We start from the raw sequence: 16,327 nt of genomic DNA on the forward strand, positions 1-16,327 counted from the left end.
GCAGGAAGAAGTCTATGGCTGCAAGATTTTGGAGTGTGGCCTGCCTGGTAATCTCCTCATCTTCTAGGCGGGAGCTGATGGCCATGGATGTCAAATTCGCTTGTTTGACCACCCAGCACTTTAGGTGGCCCAATTCACCTAGAGCTTTGGCTGCTGTGACCCACGGAAGGAACAGGGATACAGCAATTCTTTTTTGACTTGGCCCAATGAAAAATTTCTGAATCGCAATTTGGGTCCAAATTGTCAGCACTTCTCTTTTGGATGTTGTGGACCGAATTGTTTTTTGAGTCCATTCACCAATCAAGGTTTGATTGGGTGCCCACAGGGACAACCGCCCGATGATACATGGCCCTCCTAAAAGCCAAGATGGGATTCCTGCCCATGCCCGATCTCCACAAATTAGAAACAGACCCTTAGGGAGGCTTTTGGGATGTGAATGTCTGATGTAACGTGGCTTAGAATATTACACCACCTTTTGGCGGTGAACTCTTCTCTATATTGTAGTAGGTTGTTAAAGGGTTTGGTGTTAGATAATGGGGTGCTGGAGAGGAACCCAATAGCTCTAATTCTTGGGGTTCCTGAGTGGCTCTGCGCAATTTTGGTATCCACTCCTCTATGGGGTTCTTAATCATTACAGCCTGCCGTTGATGGGTTTTGTGTTGTTGGATGTGGTGTGATTTGGGGCCTGGGTCAGGCATAGGTGTGTCAAAGCTGGCTGGATACTCTCCAGCTTGCAATGGAATCCCTACCAGGCAGGTAGACATAGGGTCTCTTGCTGCTGAAATGGACAGGCATATATTTTCTTGTTGGAGTGTCTGTGCCAGGGTCACCCAGATGTTTTGGCGTGGCTGAGAGATGATCCACGTGGCTGTCAGACTGCTCAGTGCAAAGAGGATGACAACTTGGACAGGGCTCATTGCAAGGTTGAGTGGGAGGTAGGTTTTCTTTTCTAAAAGGAAAAGCAAACATTTTAAAGCATGTTAAAAGTCAGAGGTTTTGCTGGAATGTAACCAGATTTTGTTAGGGAGGTTTTCCTTTTTCCGGCAGCATCTTCTTTTTGAGGCGACAGCTGCTTGTTTTTCATCCCCTTCTCCTGGTGCTGGATTTTTCGGGATGAAAGGTTTTACCCACTTTTGGGGACTCAACACAGGCCTGCGGGGGTGGACACACATGCGTAGCCACGCCCCCAGGTAACGAGCTCATAAGGACCCTTGGTTTCCCAAGTTTCTGGGTCCTTAATTAGGACTGGTAGACGCTGTGACAACTTAAACTGATTATTACTGTGAAAGTGACGTACCACTGAAGGACTCGTATTTTCAAATGAACAATTCAGAAAATTAATTGTAAACAGGGCTTTGCAGAGCCTTTGTTGTAGTGACATCCATGCTGTTGAACTACTCTGCCTAGCCAGGACTTGTTTGAGCATCTGGTGGGCACACTCAATTACAGCTTGACCTGTGGGGGAGTGGGGAATGCCTGTCTTATGTTCCACTCCCCACTGCTGGACAAACTCTAGGAACTCCTTGGATGCATACGCTGGGCCATTGTCAGTCTTAATTTCCCTATGGATCCCCAACACTTGCACCAGATGTTGCTTGGCATGCGCAGCCCTTTCCCCAGTGTGGGCAAAGGCATAAACCGCACCTGAATATGTGTCTATGCTTACATGTACATATTTAAGGCAACCAAAACTGGGAATGGTTGTGATGTCTGTTTGCCACACTTTGCAGCTTCCAAGGCCTCAGGAATTAACCTCAACACCCAGCGATGGCATGGCCTGGAGCGGGCAACTGGGACAGGTGGCCACAATGGCTCGAGTCTGACTCCTTGTTAGTTGTAACTGATGGATTAGACCTGGCACATTCTGATGATATTGCTGGTGACTTAGCTTTGCTTGTTGAAAGGCGTCCGGAAGGCGTGCCATCTCATCTGGGGCGGCAAGGGAATCTGCTTTATGATTACCTCCTGCGATTTTGCCTGGCAAATCGGTATGTGACCTCACATGCATTACATAGAACGGATGCTCCCAATGTGAAACTAAATAAATTAGTTTTGAGAGCAACCTGAAGAGATGTTCTTTCTCAATATCTTTGAGAACTGCCTGCTCCGCCCTGGACACTACTCCCCCTATGTAGGTTGAGTCGGTGACAAAATTAATTGGCTCCGAGAACTTCTCAAAAGCTCTCACAACTGCGGCTAGTTCAGTGACATGGGGCGACCGCTCTACAAACTCAACATCAGCTTCCCAATGCTGAGTCTGGAGATTTCTCCAAGTCATCACTGACTTGTGGGATAAAAATGCGGGTGTTGGAGTAGTGGTTTCTGCTGCCTATAATCTGTCCCCCCAAGCCTCTCCTGTAGAAAAGCAAGTTGAGATAACCTTCAGGCAATGCAGTCAGACCCTCCCTCAACACTCACCACAGCTGGCTCAGCGATAGAGGCAAGAAAGGCTCTTTTTGCAGGGTTTTATTCCAATGAAGAATATCACATGTGGCTGAAGGGAACCCAGCGAGGTAAAAAAGAGGCCGACCATGTGGAGGAGACAGCTTGGGAAGGGATAGGGGGCAGAGCTAAGGGCTGGGCAGAGGGGTTTGGTCTCCAGGGAAAGGGGGGTGGCCACCAGGGATACCAATCCAGTGAGAGGACAGGGAAAGGAGAAACCAGGGGAAGTTGTGGCACAGAGACTGCTTTTCCCCCCAGGAGGACTGACTCTATGGTGAGTAATTACTGCCGTTGCCAGGGCCAAGGACTTGGGAATTGATCCAGGTGGGAGAGTTCATGGGATGCTACAACTCCCCCTTTTTTTCTTACTAAGAAGACCTCCCCAGTGGACTTCTGCATGCACCTAACTAGACAGGGAAACATGACTAACATTATAAAAACAATTATTACAATAGGTAAAACCAACCAAAAAAAAAAGGGGGGGGGGTAACAGTGTAAACTATGAGTGAATAAAATTCAACAGAGTCTTTTGTTTTCAGGAGCAGCGGAGGGTCATCTTCTTCTGTGAGGGACCTTTGTTTTTACAGTCTTTTTCTTTCTTCTCCTCCATGCTGCCCGAGTTTTGTCGCTTTCTTGCTTCTGAGGTTCTGGGGAAGTGTCTCTAGGAGTTGCACTTGGCGATTTGATGGACGGTTTGACATTCTTGCCAGGGATCCACCTGGGGCCAGATTCTGTGGACATGCAAGCATAGCCTCTCCCCCACGTTACTAATGGAAATGGACCTATTATTTGCTTGGATTCTGGGTCTTTGATCAGCACAGGTTGTTTTTCAGTGAATTGAGCTCTGCTAGTGTTGGAAAAGTGCCTGACAATGGGGGGGGGGGTTGGCTCTGTGAATGAATTATTAAAAAAGTTGATAACATAGAGAACCTTACATAATCTTTCTACATTTGATAGTGTTTCAACTCCCCCACACTGCTGGTCAAGGACTGTTTTGAGTGTGCGGTGAGCCCTCTCTACAACGGATTGCCCTGTTGGTAGGTGGGAACTGTTTGAAATTTTTGGAGGTGTAAGCAGGACCATTATCTGTTTTGATAGTTTGGGGGATGCTTAGTGTGGAAAACGCTAGAAGAAAGTGCTTGGCAACATCTTTGGCCTTTTCTCCTGAGTGGCCAAATGCGAATACAGCCCCGGAGAATGTATCTATAGACACGTGTATGTATTTCAGTCTCCCAAAAGGTGTGTAGTGTGTGACATCTGTTTGCCACAACTATAAACTTTTGAGGCCTCGGGGGTTAACCCCAGTCCCCATAGAGGGCAAAGCAAACTCTTGGCAATTGGGGCAGGACCCCACAATTGCTCTTGCCTGTTCCCTTGTGATTTTAAACATCCGGACAAGGGCTGGCACATTTTGGTGGAAGAACTGATGGCTCAATTTGGCCTGATTGAAAATGTCTGGTAGGGTGGTCTGCACTGCCATGGCTAGGAGATCTGCTCTCTGGTTGCCCTCAGTGACTGGTCCTGGGAGGTCAGTGTGTGACCTCACGTGCATGATGTGATATGGTTGCTTTCAGTGGGAGAGGAGGTATATTAACTTTGAAAGTAATCTATATAGATCTGGACTTGGGACTTCTTTTAACAAAGAATGTTCTGCTCTTTCAGCTATCCCCACAACATAGGCCAAATCAGTAACCAGATTCAAGGGTTGTTTGAACTTCTCAAAAGCTCTGACAACAGCTGCTAATTCTGTGATTTGTGGGGATCCCTGAACAATCTGAACATCAGACTCCCACTCCTGAGTGTCAGGATTTTTCCATGTCATAACTGACTTGTGGGATTTTCCAGAGCCATCAGTAAAAACAGTTAGTGTCTTTAAAGGAGTTCTACTTTTTAAGGATTTTGGGACCAAATTAAAACACTCACTAAATAGTTTATGTTTTTGCAAATGGATAGAGATTTGACCAGGGTAGCTGTCAAGAGCAAACTGGAGGTGTTCATTGGTCTGGAACAGAGCTTCCAGCTCACCTGATTTCACTGGGAGGGAAATGTATGTGAACTCACACCCTGCTAAGGTTTTGAGGCATGATCTGGCTTTTGTGATGAGCTGAGACATGAGCTCCTGGGATGTAGTGATAGTCTTATGTAGTTGATATGATTGGAACACCCCTCTCTCCTGAGAGGTTGACCAAAGAGATGTTCGAGCACCTGCTCCAGAGCAATGCCAACCTCCAACTATCTCTGGACAGCTACAGTGGACAAATATCAGTCCACACCCTGTCACACAAACTGTTTAATGAGGAATTCCACTTCATTGCTCCTGAGAAAAGGAGCCGTAGGCCACTCAAGGCGCTTACAATGTTCACTGACGTGTCCTTGTTGGTGAGACCTAACCAGGGCCTGACCCAGTTTAAAGACCCACACAGGGAATGGAGATCCGCTAGGGTTTTGGGATCACTATCAATTTCCAGTTTCTGCGGAACAACGGTCCACACAGTGATCTCCAAGCCCAGGTACTTCCAAGGTGGCATCCTTTGAACTTTGTTTTCCTGCAGTTGGAATCCAGCAGAGGTTAAAACTTTAACCACTAGGTCAAGTGTGTGTTGGAGTATAGTGTCAGCGGGGGTGCACACAAGCACATCATCCATGAAGTGTAGGATGATGGCTTCCCTTTTTTGGATGCACACCGGGGACAGCAATGAAGCCACATACCACTGGCAGATGAAGGGACTGCACTTCATGCCCTGAGGCAATACTTTCCAGTGGTAGCGCTTCATTGGGGCTTCTCAATTGATGGTAGGAACCGAGAAGACAAACCGTGGGGCATCTTCTGGGTGTAGGGGAATATGGAAAAAACAGTCCTTGATGTCCAGGACAGCCAATTGCCAAATTTGGGGAAGCATCGTTGGGGAAAGCATCCCTGGTTGGAGTGACCCCATGTCCTCAATAACTTTGTTTATTTCCCATAGATCATGGAGGAGCCGCCACTTATCCTTCCGTGGCTTTTTGATTACAAAGACTGGAGAATTCCAAGGGCTGGTGGTCTCTTCTATGTGGCCTTTGGCCAATTGCTCTTCTACGAGCTCCTCAAGCACCTTAAGCTTTTCCTTGCTGAGTGGCCACTGATTTACCCGGACTAGGGTATCATCCAGCCATGTTAACTTGTGGGTAGGGCGCTCCACAGCAGCCGCCTCTAAAAATCCTGGAGTGTCTTAGGGATGACCAATTTGACCGCCCACTGGGACATGGTGTCTCTCCCGCACAGGGGAGCTTTCTAGTCGGTGACAAATGGACGGACACTGGCCAATTTTCCATCTGGCCCCTCAATTTGCACGATGCTTTTTGAGATCTTTGCCAATGTTACTCCTCCTACACCTTGGATTTTGCCAGCCAGGGGTTACAATTCCCAATGTGATGGCCACAACCTTTCAGGTATTATTGTCACATCTGCCCCCATGTCAAGCAACCCTTTCATGTGGAGATGGTCTGCTCCACATGTTAGGTTTCACCCCATAATGGGTTTGTCCTGGCCAACCACTTCTGCCTAGTAGACATTAGGTGCTTTGTCATCTACTGGGATTTCCGCTGGAACGGGAATAGCCTGGGTGATGATTTGCCCCTTGGCCAAATAGAAGGGTGGCTGAGGGCAGCGCGCCAGGAGAATGAGGTTAGGTATGTCTCCCTTGATGATCATGGGAGCCACCTCAATCTCCACAGGTGTGTGTGTGTGGTGTCCCCAATAACAAAGTACTCACTGTCCAGTCCTGTGTGATCTATCGTCAAGTTCTGTGAGTCCTCCGGCAGGTCCACTACAATGACTGTCCAATGGGTAGACCTGAAAAGAAAGGCTTTGGTGGTCACAAGCTTGAAATGCTTGTGAGGCTGCCAGATTTTGTTATGCAAACATTTCTTTTGCAGTCCCGCATCCTGCCTCCCTCCCCCTTTCCTGTTTTGAGGGAGGTTTTCCCCCTTGTGGAGCCCGCTACATTTATGCCATGGCGCTGGACGGGCTCGTGCTCCTGTCCTAGTTTTTTTGTTTGCTGGTTTTCTTCTTCTTCTTCTGGCTTTGGGGGCAGTCTCTGGCAAAGTGTCCTGGATTTTTGCACTGGAAGCAGATGATATGTTGAAGCTGTTCTGGTGACATCTGTTGCCTCCTCACTCCTGGTGATACAGCTGCCACAGTCCTTGGGTTTGTTGATCTTGGCCCTGTCTCTTGTGCACTGAACAGCTCTGCCTTCTTGGCACATGCTTCAATTATCTGTGCTAGCGTAGGTGCAGGATCGATAGGCAGACCTAGGATCACCCTGCGACAGACCTCGTTGGCATTCCTCTGAGCCGTCTCCTTAATTACCTCTGCCTGTGCCATGGGGTCTTCTACTTGTCTCTCTGTGCATGAAGACAGTCAACAAACTGCAAGAAATTTTCTGAGGCATACTGTTTAATGTTAAGATAACTACCCCTAGCTTCAGCTGTTGATAGCTGGTTAAAAGCCTTTTCTGCAGCTCCCCAGATTTTATCTAGAATGAATTTGGATAACACCTGATCTTGGTCCTCGGGGTTAGCCCATTGCCCTTCGCCTCATAGATGTTCATAGGTGATATCATTGTCTTCTAAATCTTTTGTGCCCTGGGCGCTTTGCTTAAGCTTTTCCAGGAGTCCCCTCAGGGATCTCTTCCAGGTGCTTTCCCATAGATCAAACTCTGATGAGGAAAGAAGGCACTGGAAAAGATCTCGGAGGTTGGCCAGAATGAATTCAAGGGATGTTAAGGTAGCTTTCATCATGCCTTTAAAGATCTCACTGTCCGGGCAAAATTATTTTTGGGCTTTGCATAATTCTCTTTTGCTTTGGTAGGAGAAAGGCTGATAGTTCCTAGCTCTGCTTCCCCTACCAGCATATAAGACAGGAGCAACTGAGAGTATGGCTTCCTCCCCCCGTTTTTGATCCCCAGCATTTCCCCCTTTGGCCCCACCCCGTGGGACCTGGCAGGGGGGCACTCCCCCCATGGGAACCGGGCAAAGGACCACCCCCCACCTTGGCCCCGCCCCCGGGGGGACCGGGTGAGGTGGCCTGGGAAACAGGAACAGGGAGGAGGGTGGAGCTGTGTGGGGAGGTCATGCAACCATGGGAACAAAGATTGCAACATGCAGAGGCGGGGTTGCAGGATGACGTCATGCAGGGTGGGAACACGGAGGAGGGGGAAGGGGTGTCTGACGGAAGGAAGGGGTTATGGGACTGGAAAGGGTTGGAGGAGGGGATAGATGGGCAAAAGGGATTGTGGGAAGAAGAAGGGTAGGGGGGAGGGTATGCCACGTGGCTGCTGCTATCTTGGATCCCAGCCACGTGGTCGGCGCCATCTTGAATACCAACCACGCGGTCAGCGCTATCTTGGATCCCATCTATGCTGTCGCTGCCATTTTGTGGATAGAGGGGGTCAGAACACGAAATTCGGGGAGCAGCAACTGGGTTAAAGGGATGCAGGGAAGGTGCTCTGTCAGCTTGTTCACAACTGCCAGAGCCAGAGTGCTGAGTGGGAAGTGGGAGGCCAGGGAAACAGTGGCTATGCCAGGAACCCTGCGCTTCTAGGGGTGCCTCACGTGTCTGTCTCAGCTCAGGGGCAGAGGGTCTGGGGGGAGGGGTAGGGGAACCCACAGGAGGGGTAGTTTGCTGTGGCTGTCCCTTCACGTCCCTCTTAATCAACTCTTTCTGAGTTAAAAGGAACACCGGGAGAAATTTGGATACTGTTTCTTCTCCCTGTTCCACTTTTGATGTGAGTAACTCTCCAATTTTGTCCCAGGCAGAGACAGAATGTACATTCTGATGGGTAAACTGAGGGAAATGGAAAGATAACCAGCGAACAAACTTTATTAACTGCCCTTTGGAAACTTTAACCTTTCTACTACCTAGGGTATCTTGAACTTGGGAATAAATGTCGCAGAAAGCTGACAGCCCATTCTGATGTTACACGCAGCCTGCACACTTTCATCTACCTTGTTTCGCAACAAGCACAAACAGAAACTGAAAGTGCTACAATGTTCACAGCCAATCTAAGGAAGCATCTGCAGTTTCCCTCCCCCCCAACTCTGAGGTAAGAAGCAAAAACCGTGTGCGTGCAAAACCGTGCAACCGCATGGCCATCTGAGCTGGGAAAGCCCGCTCCGATCCCTGCTGCTCCCCGCCACTTGCATGTCCTAGGTTGACTGTATGATGCTTTTATCCCCAATCGTCTGTTCTGTTTATGCTGAATAATAAGTTTTGCACCTTTAAGACTTGTTCCAGGAGTGAAGGGGGGGGAGAAGAAGCACAGCGTTTGTTTTCAGAAACTGCACTCACTCCTCCACATTCCTGCTCCTGGACTGTGTTGTCTGCGAATGGACAGACAGCGAGACAGAGCTCTCCTTTGCTTTTTAGTTAGTTTTAACTAGCTGAGGCAAAAAAGTTCCCTGGACTGTAGCTTTTCCTTTTCTTTGGACCTGCTCAAACCTGCTCTGGACTGAACACCCAGAAGAGCACCGGCAGCTCGCACCTGTGGCCCAGCAGGCCGGGCCTGGGCCACGGCATTTCCAGCGCCGGAAGGACTGATAAGAGACTGAGTGAGCCGAGCTGCAGCCCCGGGAGGGGACTTTTCTGAGTTTGTCTCTCTTTTGGAGTGGCAAGAAGTTTTATTGTTTAATATTGTTTAGGTTTTCTTGTTTAATAAACAGTTTTTTCCACTTTTCTCCAAGGAGGTCTTTTTTCCCAAACTTGTTGGGGGGAGAGGCCAATTGAATCTGCCTTCTAGAGGAACCCCTTTGAGGGTTGTCTCCCAAATTTGCCCTGAACCAGGACAGGTAAAAAGGTACGAGCTGCGGTTTTCTCCCCCAAGAGCTGCTGCCGCTCGTGCGCGCCACAAAAATCGTTTTCCCCGGAGCTGGTACTGCTGGAGCTGCGTCGCAGAAACCGCTGCACTCGGAGCTGGCACCGCCCACCATGCCGCCATGCCGCTGCCTGCCTGCATGTGAATTGCGGAAAAAGAAATCAAACTCCACAACTTTGTAAAAAAAGGTTTTAAAGCCAGTATGTTTATTGCAGCGCTGGACGCATGTGGGGATTGTTCCCCTTCAAAAGACATGCGCGCCCCTGAGAACTCCCCATCCTTTTTTATCTTTCCTTCTTGTACATATACATAGAATTTCACAATAGGTTCATGAATATTCATTCTACTGGTTTCATGTTACAGCTTGCAATTAGTCCTTGTACAGAGAACTCCCTGGTCACTTTGTTCATCTTCTGCAGACTCAGCTTTGGATTTTTTTCTCTTCATTTCAAAGTTCAAGGGGTCTCTCTTATCTCTTCAGCTTGGAAATTTGCATTCTTTCTCCTCAGCTGAGGCAGTTTTACAAGCGCAGCAGAGCTAGCAGACTAAACAGCATATTTTACCTATGCTAGCAAGCTACTAATAATTCAAAGCAGCACATCTCACCTAAATCCAAATGGATTTCTACCCTGTAAAATACCATTTCACACACACAACCCCCACCAACATGGGGCTGCACCCTTCCCTCACGCCAGAGATTAACCCCCACCACCTGAGGGTCACTCCAGGGTCCCCACTACCACTTGTGGGGGTTACTCACCCCTCCTGGGGACCTCGGTTAGCTGGAATGCTGCAAGGAAGTCTTTTGTCCGGAACTGATTCGTCCATGGGCTATGGACAAGTTACCAGTCCAACCCTGAAAATTTCTGCCGTTCAAAAAGCGGCGGTGACCTCCAAGGAAGCCGACAGTCCAAAAAGGCTTGTAAAATTCACACGTGGATATCCAGCCGCTGCGTAGGTCTCTGACATTGCGGGAGGCCCCCGTTTGGCCCCAGCTGTTGGATCAAAAGCCTCGTGGGGTCTGTTGGCTAGCTCTGGACCCCGGCTTCACCAACAAGGACTAAAGCAAAAGATGAGACGCCTTCTTCCTTCTCGGGACCAAGCCCCAGTTTATTGTGAAAGGGAGCAATGGCGTCCAGGAAAAGAAAGAGGTTGGGGGTCTCGTGGAGGGAGATTTTAAACCCAGGGGGCGGGGGGCGGAGGACAGGGACCACAGCCAATGGGATACATCTGATGGGAGTGGCGAACCCAGGGGAAGACCACCACCACAGGACTTTGGGGGGGTGCCGCAGTGTCGACTAAGAGTCTTCTTCGTGCTTCCCTGCTAGCTCCGACACAGCGGCTGCAGGGGACACCCTTCTGTGCTCAGGAGTGCAGAAGAGCAGCTAAGGGTTGTGAGCCCTTTCCTCGGAAGGCACTGTCGGCAATGGTGAGGAAACAAGTCAAGAGGGGGTACTTGCCATGTGGCACCCACCATCTTGTCCCTCCCGGGAGCCACTTTGTGGGGAATCGGGGAGATTAAAACGAACAGAGGGTCTACAAACTGGGGTCTTTTTAACTGGGAGAGTAGGGGGAAGGGTAAGGTCCTGAGAAACCTGGCCAGGGCTACTGGGGCAGGGGTTCTGAGGCATCTGAGGGGAGCCAGGGAGTCGGTGGCAAACCTGTGCCTGAGGGCTGGCTGCTCCCTTTAGAATGCCTGGTTTAGGGAAGGAGGGTAAGGGCTTAGGGCTAGGTTTAGGAGAAACTGTGGGTAAAGTAACACTTGCCCACTGTTCTTTCACTCCCCACTTTGTAATTAAGGCATTCTTGATTTGCATGCTCCAAAATATAAATTTAGACAAGGATGTATCTCTGGACTTTCCTAATTTTATTAACTCATTACCCACTACATCCCACAAGTGAAAATCATAGATTTTTTTCTTCAGACACCTCAGGAAAGTGGCTGAACAGCCAACGAACAAATTCCTTGACTTCCCTCTTAGAAAACTGATTCCCCCCATGCATAAGGAGACCCACAACTTGGAAATAAACTCCCTTTTGTGACGCAGACAGCCTTGCACCCATTGTAGCTGAGATATTAAGTTCTGTGTCACAGTTAAATCACCCACCCAGGAGAAACGGAGAAACAAAAGACAACACCCACAACTGGCACCCTTCCGAAAATCTGGCACCTTGCCAGAGATCTGGGCTGTGCATCTAACCTAGGAAAAGGCGCGCGGTGTCTCCTCCCCCTCCCCACCCCCCGAGGCAAGAGGCAAAACCACATGCGTGCAAACAGTGCGGCTTTTAAAATGACCACCACCGCGTGCTGCGCGGCTCAGAGCCACGTGGTCACTGTGCCGGGGGCTGCCGCCAGCTTCACGCATCCGAATGTGGCAAAAACACAAGCTGCGGCTTGTCTGCCACCTGCCTGCGCTCCCTTTGTGTGCCGAAAACTGCTGCACTGCGGAAAACCGACACTTGGACCCGCCCTGCCGGTGCCGCCCTGCTCAGACTGCACAAACCCGCGCCGCGCGGACCCTCAAAAACCGCCTGCACGCACCCTTTACCTGACCAGTGTGGGGAAAGGAAAGGTCCTGGGCAGGGTCAATCACCTGGAGATGACTCTCTGGGTGCTGGGAGAGCTACCACCTCCATCCCCCAGGGGCGCCACCGACCAAAAAGAGGCCGCTCCCACTGGGGGTAGCTTGCTGGCCAGGAGACTGAAAATGATAAATCCGACTGGAATACCAACAGCCTCTTCCATGGGGTCCAGTGGTTTTTGGGGCCTCATGTTGGGCGCCAAGCTGCCGCAGTGTCCACCAAGAGTCTTTTTGGTGCTTCCCTGCTAGCTCCAACACAGCGGCTGCAGGGGCCACCTTTCCGTGCTCAGGAGTGTGGAAGAGTGGCTAAGGGTTGTGAGCCCTTTCCTCGGAAGGCACTGTCAGTGATGGTGAGGGAACTGGGAGGAGACAATCCAGGTTGTATAAATCCAAGGTTTATTGGCAGCTCTGGGGAGCTCCTGGCCTCAGGGGATACAATGCTGGAAAGCCCCTGAGGAGACCGGAGCAGCCCCTTTTCTTAGGGGGTGGAAACAAGGGAGGGGTTTGGCTATCCACCAACGGAGGGATAGAGGAGAGTGGGACATGAAATAATTGACAAGAAGGACAACATATCGGGGAGCTGAGGAGGGGGGACCCCTGGCCCTTGGCCAACCACTCGATGCCCTTCGTGGAAGCTTCTAGAGAGAGGGGCTGGAGAGTCGAGTGACAGACAAGGTGCCAGGGAGGGGATATGGGGATTGACAAGGAAATTTCTAGGGATTTGGGAGGAGTGGGGATGGTATTGACATTTAGGGAAGGGGAGACAATTTGGGATGAAACCATAAATGAGGGAAAAACAGGGACAAACCAAATAACACAATACAAGAGGGGGGAATACGGAACAAACCATGTGATACAACATAAACTATTCAGTGCAAAATAATAACTAAATAAACTACTTAGTGCAATACAGCATACTAACATGCAGCTAAAAAGAGTTATAATTGATACTATTTCTAAATAGTGAAACGCGGACAAAAAATCAAAACCATACAATTCCTATAAAGATTTGTAGGGACAGAATGTTTATCACAGCGCTGGGCGCATGTGGGGATCATTCCCCTTCAAAGGACATGCATGCCCCTGAGGACTCCTGATCCTTTTTTATTGCCCCTTACTAGTTTACATATGCATAGAATTTCACAATAGGTTCATGCATATTCATTCTACTGATTTTGCGTTACACTTACAGCTAGTTACACTTGTAACCAGTTTTTTATCAGAAAGTACAGAAAGAACTCCTTGGTCACCCTGCCCTGTCTGCTTCAAGGTTCAATGAGCCTCTCTTATCTCTTTAGCTTGGAAATTTGCATTCTTTCTCCTCAGCTGGGGCAGTTTTACTAGTGCTGCAGAGTTACCAGACTAAACAGCATATTTTACTTATGCTAGCAAGCTCAAAGCGGCACATTTCACCTAAATCCAAATGGATTTCTACCCTGTTAAATTTTCACTCTGTTTCATTAGTTATAACCACTAACAACATGCATAGGCTAATACATAAATGTGAAAGCCAATATTATCTGGTCATTTTTCACAGAGACAGGGAACAAAGAGAAAAAACCAACAACAGAGAAAACCAAACCTCCGCAATTACAAAAACTCCCTCTTCTCCCAAACAAGAACCAACAGGGAACAAGGACAAAACACAAAGAAAACCTGGAGTCTAAAACCACCCCAATGTCCTGAGATGGGAAACATACATGCTTATGAAAATTCAGAATTTTAGAGACCTAAAATACACTTCGGCAGGTGGTGGGGAAAACAGAAAATGTTTAGCAAGTTTATAGAAGCAGATACAGCTTGTACTAAGGACACATAGGAATGTAATTTGCTAGGTAGAGACACACTGTAATAGAACATAGGAATTTAGTTGCTAGGCAAAGGCCATAAAGATAGATGTATATTGTGTGAGCTCAGTGTTATAGATGGATAATGAGATGATAGGCTCTGGCAGTTAAGGGATGAAGATTGTGTGAATATTAAGAGAAGCTTTATTGATGTATAGTTATGTTATTGTAGTTTAAATGTCCTCTGTTCTCCCCATAGCTCCCTTTTAAACCCCTCCCCCTCCCCTCCCCTCCCCCCCCCCCCCCGTATTGTTGTCATCAGACAGCCTGGGTTGTCTTGGACAGGTAGAAAGAAGGCGTGCACATGTGCCCCTTACATGGGGCAATTGGGAATGGAAAAGCTTGTTGCTGGGGGAGGCGTGGCACGACAACACCTGACCCTCCAATCAAGTTGCAAGAAAGCAGTCTCCACCAATAAACGGCAAAGATGAGTTGACTGACAGACTTTGGGAGGGGCCAGGGCTGGCTGTTGCAACCCCCAGGAGTATAAAAGACTAAGCATCCATCTTGAAGATGAGCCAGCCACGTGGTAGGCAGCCACAAGGGCAGCTTCCAGGCCTGTTTTTCCTTATTTAGTCCTTTTGTTGTATTTTTGTTAAGGTTTAATAAACCCTTTAAATTTTCAAAGTGAGCAGTTGTTTCTCACATCAGCAGAGCAGAACTTAAGGTATTGTTGAAACCCATAAGGCAGAACCCAAACCAGCCAGGACCAGGCTCGTGGTTTTGGCTAGGAAAAACTGACCTGGGAGAAAGTCAAAACTCTACTGCACCTGCCCAGAAGAAAAGGTCAAGCAGCAAACATTGAGGAAGATGATGATTACTTCACCAAAGACCCCCAACCCACGACCACTGGCAGACTTGTCACCACCAAAGACTCTGGGCAGGGAATGGGCAGGCAGGGAGGTGTGGGCTTGTGGGATCAATGTGTATAAAAAACTTGTGACCTGCCTCACCAGGTATGCATGGTTTTGGTGGAAATATGGCTCATGTGTCCCATCTGGAAAAAAACATACCTGCTTTACAATTTGTAATTGTAAATTCCTTATTCACCAACTCAGTCCCTCTTATCTCTCTGTCGGTGCCAGCTCCATCAAGAAAGACACCTGAAACACTCCTGCAGCTGGAACTCATAGAGGGACTTCACCTTCTCGGCAGAAGAAGCAGGCAGCCAGCTGGGGTGACTCGGACTCTGTGCCTTTCTGCTTCGACCGGGCACTGCTGGCAGGCTGGGGCGACTGTATGGAGTGGATCTGCTCCATTCTCGGCATGATGCCGTGGCTGTAGACAGGCACACACAGAGTTTGCCTTGGAGCAGTCCAGGACCATGAAACGCAGCCTCTCACAAACCCCAACCAAAGCAGCCCCCTCAGGAGGGAAAAAAAAAACACTAAAAAACCCCCCAAAAAAACAAGACACCCAAACGGGAGCCTCTGCCTCTGCTGCCTCAGCTCTCCCTCTGCAAGAACGAAAGGGAAAGAGCAAGAGCCAAGAGAGCTCTGCCAGAGCAACCCGACCTTAAAAACCTCTGGCACCCCCCCCCCCCCACTCCATCCCACAGTTCTGTGTCTTAAAGAGTCAGTAACAATTCTGGGCACAGATAGCTATGGAATGCAATAACATTTTGGGTTACCCAGGACAGTGCCTGCTCTGTGTTTATAATTAAGCACAGGTTTCCTCTGGCAAATTTTATTTACTGGGTGTCTCAGGCACTTGGCACCACTCTCCAGCAGTGTCTACAATGGGAAGGTTGGGCTGACCTAGCCTCCAGCTCTCATAGCTGCTTTGCAAGCCCAGCCTGGTGTCTGGTTTATGAGCACAGCGAGCAGAGCCTTGCAGAGATATGGGGAAGACTTGTGAGTGCAAACACTTGCACGCATACACTGTGGTTTTTATTATCATCATTAACTGTGAGAAATGAAGCCTACTCCTCAGTTGAATTTTTAAAAATTTAATAAATGACAATAGGGGACAAAATCAATAAAGCAAAAGTAACAGCGCTGAGTGCATAGCTGTAGCCAGAGGCACACTGATTAACAATAGTAACCCTTCTTATATACCCTTTCTATTGCATTGGTCAAATACATATTCATAAATGATTATACATATTTAAATATTTCTTCAAACTAGTTTGCATGTTCCAGGAACTTTTTAGCATGACCCCTCCTCTGATCTGCCTTTCTAGAGCATGTGCAGTAACTTTGGTTGTGGTTTTGTGTCACCCCCCACAATGGCCCCCTGTTCTGTGGTTTCAGCAGGTGACAGTTGATAGTCAAAGTGTCAGTAGCAGGGGTCCTTGTCATGCCCGTTCCTCAAATGTTATCTGACCATGCAGAGAGTTTAGTTATTTCAGCTGTTGCAAGTTAAACACAAGTGCTCTAAATCAACATCAGCTACTTCACAAATATGTCTGAGTTATTTTAATTATTGTCAATTAGCTACAAAAATAAAAGCATTAGTTATTATTTCACAGCTATAGCTACTTCTGCAAAAGTTAACCTTATATTATAATGCACAACACATAGCATCCACTATAATATTTGTGAAAGCCAAAACTATGATGTGTTTATTACATTAACCCTCAATAACAATGGGTGGTCAGGGATCA

This window comes from Vidua chalybeata, assembly GCF_026979565.1.
Source record: "Vidua chalybeata isolate OUT-0048 chromosome W unlocalized genomic scaffold, bVidCha1 merged haplotype SUPER_W_unloc_4, whole genome shotgun sequence".
Taxonomy (NCBI): domain Eukaryota; kingdom Metazoa; phylum Chordata; class Aves; order Passeriformes; family Viduidae; genus Vidua; species Vidua chalybeata.